Here is a 7,989-nt window from a genome sequence, read left to right on the forward strand (position 1 = left end):
TTTGGATTCCTTTTATTTCTTTTTCTTCTCTGATTGCTGTGGCTAACACTTCCAAAACTATGTTGAATAATAGTGGTGAGAGTGGGCAACCTTGTCTTGTTCCTGATCTTAGTGGAAATGGTTTCAGTTTTTCACCATTGAGGACAATGTTGGCTGTGGGTTTGTCATATACGGCCTTTATTATGTTGAGGAAAGTTCCCTCTATGCCTACTTTCTGCAGGACTTTTATCATAAATGGGTGTTGAATTTTGTCGAAAGCTTTCTCTGCATCTATTGAGATGATCATATGGTTTTTCTCCTTCAATTTGTTAATATGATGTATCACGTTGATTGATTTGCATATATTGAAGAATCCTTGCATTCCTGGAATAAACCCCACTTGATCATGGTGTATAATCCTTTTAATGTGCTGTTGGATTCTGTTTGCTAGTATTTTGTTGAGGATTTTTGCATCTATGTTCATCAGTGATATTGGCCTGTAGTTTTCTTTCTTTGTGACATCTTTGTCTGGTTTTGGTATCAGGGTGATGGTGGCCTCGTAGAATGAGTTGGGGAGTGTTCCTCCCTCTGCAATATTTTGGAAGAGTTTGAGAAGGATAGGTGTTAGCTCTTCTCTAAATGTTTGATAGAATTCGCCTGTGAAGCCATCTGGTCCTGGGCTTTTGTGTGTTGGAAGATTTTTAATCACAGTTTCAATTTCAGTGCTTGTGATTGGTCTGTTCATATTTTCTATTTCTTCCTGGTTCAGTCTTGGCAGGTTGTGCATTTCTAAGAATCTGTCCATTTCTTCCAGGTTGTCCATTTTATTGGCATAGAGTTGCTTGTAGTAATCTCTCATGATCGTTTGTATTTCTGCAGTGTCAGTGGTTACTTCTCCTTTTTCATTTCTAATTCTATTAATTTGAGTCTTCTCCCTTTTTCTCTTGATGAGTCTGGCTAATGGTTTATCAATTTTGTTTATCTTCTCAAAGAACCAGCTTTTAGTTTCATTGATTTTTGCTATTGTTTCCTTCATTTCTTTTTCATTTATTTCTGATCTGATCTTTATGATGTCTTTCCTTCTGCTAGCTTTGGGGTTTTTTTGTTCTTCTTTCTCTAATTGCTTTAGGTGCAAGGTTAGGTTATTTATACGAGATGTTTCCTGTTTCTTGATGTAGGCTTGTATTGCTATAAACTTCCCTCTTAGAACTGCTTTTGCTGCATCCCATAGGTTTTGGATCGTCGTGTCTCCATTGTCATTTGTTTCTAGGTATTTTTTGATTTCCCCTTTGATTTCTTCAGTGATCACTTCATTATTAAGTAGTGTATTGTGTAGCCTCCATGTGTTTGTATTTTTTACAGATCTTTTCCTGTAATGGATATCTAGTCTCATAGCGTTGTGGTCGGAAAAGATACTTGATACGATTTCAATTTTTTTAAATTTACCAAGGCTTGATTTGTGACCCAAGATATGATCTATCCCGGAGAATGTTCCATGAGCACTTGAGAAGAATGTGTATTCTGTTGTTTTTGGGTGGAATGTCCTATAAATATCAATTAAGTCCATCTTGTTTAATGTATCATTTAAAGCTTGTGTTTCCTTATTTATTTTCATTTTGGATGATCTGTCCATTGGTGAAAGTGGGGTGTTAAAGTCCCCTACTATGATTGTGTTACTGTCGATTTCCCCTTTTATGGCTGTTAGTATTTGCCTTATGTATTGAGGTGCTCCTATGTTGGGTGCATAAATATTTACAATTGTTATACCTTCCTCTTGGATCGATCCCTTGATCATTATATAGTGTCCTTCTTTGTCTCTTGTAATAGTCTTTATTTTAAAGTCTATTTTGTCTGATATGAGAATTGCTACTCCAGCTTTCTTTTGATTTCCATTTGCATGGAATATCTTTTTCCATCCCCTCACTTTCAGTCTGTATATGTCTCTAGGTCTGAAGTGGGTCTCTTGTAGACAGCATATATATGGGTCTTGTTTTTGTATCCATTCAGCCAGTCTGTGTCTTTTGGTGGGAGCATTTAATCCATTTACATTTAAGGTAATTATCAATATGTATGTTCTTATTCCCATTTTCTTAAATGTTTTGGGTTTGTTATTGTAGGTGTTTTCCTTCTCTTGTGTTTCTTGCCTAGAGAAGTTCCTTTAGCATTTGTTGTAAAGCTGGTTTGGTGGTGCTGAACTCTCTCAGCTTTTGCTTGTCTGTAAAGGTTTTAATTTCTCCATCAGATCTGAATGAGATCCTTGCTGGGTAGAGAAATCTTGGTTGTAGGTTTTTCTCCTTCATCACTTTAAGTATATCCTGCCACTCCCTTCTGGCTTGCAGAGTTTCTGCTGAAAGATCAGCTGTTAACCTTATGGGGATGCCCTTGTGTGTTATTTGTTGTTTTTCCCTTGCTGCTTTTAATATGTTTTCTTTATATTTAATTTTTGATAGTTTGATTAATATGTGTCTTGGTGTGTTTCTCCTTGGATTTATCCTGTATGGGACTCTCTGTGCTTCCAGGACTTGATTAACTATTTCCTTTCCCATATTAGGGAAGTTTTCAACTATAATCTCTTCAAATATTTTCTCAGTCCCTTTCTTTTTCTCTTCTTCTTCTGGGACCCCTATAATTCGAATGTTGGTGCGTTTAATGTTGTCCCAGAGGTCTCTGAGACTGTCCTCAGTTCTTTTCATTCTTTTTTCTTTATTCTGCTCTGCAGTAGTTATTTCCACCATTTTATCTTCCAGGTCACTTATCCGTTCTTCTGCCTCAGTTATTCTGCTATTGAGCCCATCTAGAGTATTTTTAATTTCATTTATTGTGCTTTTCATCATTGCTTGGTTCCTCTTTAGTTCTTCTACGTCCTTGTTAAATGTTTCTTGCATTTTGTCTATTCTATTTCCAAGATTTTGGATCATCCTTACTATCATTATTCTGAATTCTTTTTCAGGTAGACTAACTATTTCCTCTTCATTTGTTACGTCTGGTGTGTTTTGACCCTGCTCCTTCATCTGCTGTGTGTTTTTCTGTCTTCTCATTTTGCTTATCTTACTGTGTTTGGGGTCTCCTTTTCACAGGCTACAGGTTCGTAGTTCCCGTTGTTTTTGGTATCTGTCCCCAGTGGCTAAGGTTGGTTCAGTGGGTTGTGTAGGTTTCCTGGTGGAGGGAACTAGTGCCTGTGTTCTGGTGGATGAGGCTGGATGTTGTCTTTCTGGTGGGCTCGTCCACATCTGGTGGTGTGTTTTGGGATGTCTGTGGCCTTATTATGATTTTAGGCAGCCTCTCTGTTAATGGATGGGGCTGTGTTCCTGTCTTGCTAGTTGTTCGGCATAGGGTGTCCAGCACTGTAGCTTGCTGGTCGTTGAGTGAAGCTGGGTCTTGATGTTGAGATGGAGATCTCTGAGAGATTTTCGCCATTTGGTATTATGTGGAGCTGGGAGGTCTCTTGTGGACCAGTGTCCTGAAGTTGGCTCTCCCACCTCAGAGGCACAGCCCTGATGCCTGGCTGGAGCACCAAGAGCCTTTCATCCACACGGCTCAGAATAAAAGGGAGAAAAAATAGAAAGAAAGAAAGAAAGAGGTTAAAATAAAATAAAATAAAGCAATTATAATAAAAAATAAGAAAAAAATTATTAAGAATAAATTTATTAAGAAGAAATTTTTTTTAATTTTTAAAAATAGATTTATTAATTTTTTATACTAAAAATAAGAAAAAAATTATTAAGAAAAAATTTTTTTAATTTTTTAAAATAAAAAATATGAAAAAACTTATTAAAATTTTTTTAAATTTTTTAAAAATAGAAAATAAGGAAAAAAATTATTAAGAAAACATTTATTAGGGAAAAAAAATTTTTTTTAAGTAAAAAAAACAAAAAAAAAACACGGACGGACCTAACCCTAGGACTAACGGTGAGAGCAAAGCTATACAGACAAAATCTCACCCAGAAGCATACACATATACACTCACAAAAAAAGGAAAAGGGGAAAAGTTAATATATCCTGCTCCCAAAGTCCACCTCCTAAATTTGGGATGATTCGTTGTCTATTCAGGTATTCAACAGATGCAGGCACATCAAGTTGTTTGTGGAACTTTAATCCGCTGCTTCTGAGGCTGCTGGGAGAGATTTCCCTTTCTCTTCTTTGTTCGTACAGCTCCTGGGGTTCAGCTTTGGATTTGGACCCGCCTCTGCATGTAGGTCGCCTGAGGGCGTCTGTTCCCCGCCCAGACAGAACGGGGTTAAAGGAGCAGCTGATTCGGGGGCTCTGGCTCAGTCAGGCCAGGGGGAGGGAGCAGTACGGAGGAGGCGGGGCGAGCCTGCGGCGGCAGAAGCCGGCGTGACGTTGCAGCAGCCTGAGGCGCGCCGTGCGCTCTCCCGGGGAAGTTGTCCCCAGATTACGGGAGCCTGGCCGTGGCGGGCTGCACAGGCTCCCGGGAGGGGCGGTGTGGAGAATGACCTGTGCTCGCCCACAGGCTTTTTGGTGGCAGCAGCAGCAGCCTTAGCGTCTCATGCCCGTCTCTGGGGTCCGTGCTGATAACCGCGGCTTGCGCCCGTCTCTGGAGTTCGTTTAAGTGGCGCTCTGAATCCCCTCTCCTTGCACGCCGCGAAACAAAGAGGCAAGAAAAAGTCTCTTGCCTCTTCGGCAGCTGCAGACTTTTTCTCGGGCTCCCTCCCGGCTAGCTGTGGTGCGCTAGCCCCTTCAGGCTGTGTTCACGCAGCCAACCCCAGTCCTCTCCCTGGGATCCGACCGAAGCCCGCGCCTCAGCTCCCAGCCCCCGCCCGCCCCAGCGGGTGAGCAGACAAGCCTCTCGGGCTGGTGAGTGCTGCTCGGCGCCGAGCCTCTGTGTGGGAATCTCTCCGTTTTTCCCTCTGCGTCCCTGTTGCTGTGGGATCCGCGCTGATAACCGCGGCTCGCGCCCGTCTCTGGAGTTCGTTTAAGTGGCGCTCTGAATCCCCTCTCCTTGCGCGCCGCGAAACAAAGAGGCAAGAAAAAGTCTCTTGCCTCTTCGGCAGCTGCAGTCTTTTTCCCGGACTCCCTCCCGGCTAGCACCGAAGCCCGAGCTCCAGCTCCCAGCCCCCGCCCGCCCCGGCGGCTGAGCAGACAAGCCTCTCGGGCTGGTGAGTGCTGGTCGGCACCGCTCCTCTGTGCGGGAATCTCCGCTTTGCCCTCCGCACCAATGTGGCTGCGCTCTCCTCCGTGGCTCTGAAGCTTCCCCCCTCTGCTACCCGCAGTCTCTGCCCACGAAGGGGCTTCCTAGTGTGTGGAAACCTTTCCTCCTTCACAGCTCCCTCCCACTGGTGCAGGTCCAGTTCCTATTCTTTTGTCTCTGTTATTTCTTTTTTCTTTTGCCCTACCCAAGTACATGGGGATTTTCTTGCCTTTTGGGAGGTCTGACGTCTTCTGCCAGCATTCAGTGGGTGTTCTGTAGGAGCAGTTCCACGTGTAGATGTATTTCTCATGTATCTGTGGGGAGGAAGGTGATCTCCGCGTCTTACTCTTCCGCCATCTTGCCCCTTCTATTTCCATGGTTCTTTAGAGTCCTTCCTGAGTGGAGTTGTATATGGCAGTATACATCTTGGCAGTATATATACATCCAATTGTAGCTCATCACAAAGCATCGTGACGGTATCTATGAACCAGCTCCAAGTGTTTTCGTTCCTACAGGCCAGGGGTGTGAGTTGAGTGAAAGGAAACTGAAGCTCAGGTAGAAGACATGGGGCTTCAGACTGACCGTCCCTATTGCTTGTGCTCTCTGGATCTGCTTCAGCCTAATCCCAAATAGAGTATTTCCATTGTATGATGGCTTGCTGCTATGCCCTTTACCCTGGCTCAAGTCTTAAAACTGGGTGAAAGATTATGCTTTTTTATTGCAAAAGCATCATCAGCTTTCTATGTACTATTTTTGATGTCTTGGTTATAATAATTTCAGCAATACCATTGTTGGCTTCCCATCTGTCTCAGCCCTAAAAACACCATCGTGTATTAGCCATTTCAACAGATCCCTAGGAGATCTAGCCTTGCTGCACATTTTAGTATTTGATATTTTCATTCACATTACTTTTGATGATTAAGTGCTTCTACCTGGGCCTCTGATACCCCAGAACAGAATAACTTTATTCCTGTTTACACCAGGGACCAAACTACCTGTTAGCATTTCCTATCAGTTCAGTCCTAGGGAGGAGAGCACCCAGGCAAATTTTGGGTGATTCTGTTGTCTTCCTCACCAGTATATCCTTTGTTCCTTTAATGAAGGGAGTGTCTTCTGACCTTTCTTGGGGAATGTAGTTAGCTGGTGAGTTCTCTGGTCTCATATAATAAATCCATTCTAACATGGTCAGATCCCTGAGATTCTGACCTCTTTCTCAATACTTTGCCAAGGTGTTCTGGCATGTGCATTCCATTTACTGTAGGTGACCATCATTTCCAAGCCTATCAATGGTCCCAGCAGTAAATGAGAATTCATTTTAGGTGCTCTTGTCTCCTAACCCACCCTTATGTTCCATAACTTCCTTGTCCAGCACCCTGAGGATCCACTTCCATTTGTATTCCTCCAGTTACTAGTGGTATGTATTAGCCAACTCCTGCTCCCGTTTCGATGAATTAGGTAAATATCCACGTGGCTGGGGCTATGCTGAAATCTGTTCCAAGTTATTAGTCTATGGAAAATGAGGGAGGCAGGCATTTTGAAGGCAAACATCATCCTGTGAGTCATTTCACCCACCTCAGAGGAGCTCTGTATCAGTTATCAAATACTGCGTAACAAACCATCCTCAAACTTAGTGTTTAGAAAACAACAGCAACCATTTATTTAGTTTACATTTCTGCTGTTAGCAGTTTAGACTCGCTCAGCAGGGTAATTCTTTTAGTAGTTTTGGGTGGGCTCACTAACATATCTGCCATCTTGCCTCTTGGCCATCAGTATGTCTTCTTTGGAGAAATGTCTATTTAGATCTTCTGCCCATTTTTTGATTGGGTTGTTTGTTTTTTTAATATTGAGCTGCATGGGCTGTTTGTAGATTTTGGAGATTAATCCCTTGTCGGTGGCATCGTCTGCAAATATTTTCTCCCATTCTGTGGGTTGTCTTTTCATTTTGTTTATGGTTTCCTTTGCTGTGCAGAAGCTTTTGAGTGTAATTAGGTCCTATTTTTTAATTTTTGTTTTAATTTCCATTACCTTAGGAGACGGATCAAAAAAGATATTGCTGTGATTTATGTCAAAGAGTGTTCTTCCTATGTTTTCCTCTCAGAGTTTTATAGTATCAGGTCTTACATTTAGGTCTTTCATCCCTCTTGAGTTTATCTTTGTGTATGGTGTTAAAGAATGTTCTAGTTTCATCCTTTTACGTGTAGCTGTCCAGTTTTCCCAGCACCATTTATTGAAGAGACTGTCTTTTCTCCATTGTATAGTCTTGCTTCTTTTGTTGTAGATTAAATGACCACAGGTGTGTGGGTTTATTTCTGGGCTTTCTATCTTGTTTCATTGATCTATATTTGTTTTTGTGCCAGTACCGTACTGTTTTGATGACTTGATCTACCATAATTTTTGGTAGGGTCAAGGTAGAGGAACAGCAGTGCTAAGATATTTAGTACAGTCTGGATTTTTCAGGGCATATGTTTTGATGCTAAAGATCATAAAGTGCCAAGAGCACTCAAGGAAAATATATGGAAAAGAAGTTACCAGAAAGAGGGTAAAGTTTCCAATGGCAAAGATAATGGCCATGCTCTGTGTCAGCTGATAATAAGTACATGAAAAGATGCTCAACATCCGTTAGTCATTAGGGAAATGCAAATCAAATCCACAATGAGATACCACTCCACATCCACTAAGATGGCTAAAATAAAAAGGACAGACAATAACAATGGTTGGTGAGAATGTGGAGAAATTGAAACCTACATTGCCAGTGGGAACATGAAATGTGCAGGCACATTTTTTTCAATAAAAATACATTAGATATTTTATAATTTTTCTGTGTACATGGAAGAGGAACTTGAGGTTCAGAGGAGATTAAG

The sequence above is a fragment of the Eubalaena glacialis genome, chromosome 9 (assembly GCF_028564815.1).
Source record: "Eubalaena glacialis isolate mEubGla1 chromosome 9, mEubGla1.1.hap2.+ XY, whole genome shotgun sequence".
Lineage (NCBI taxonomy): Eukaryota > Metazoa > Chordata > Mammalia > Artiodactyla > Balaenidae > Eubalaena > Eubalaena glacialis.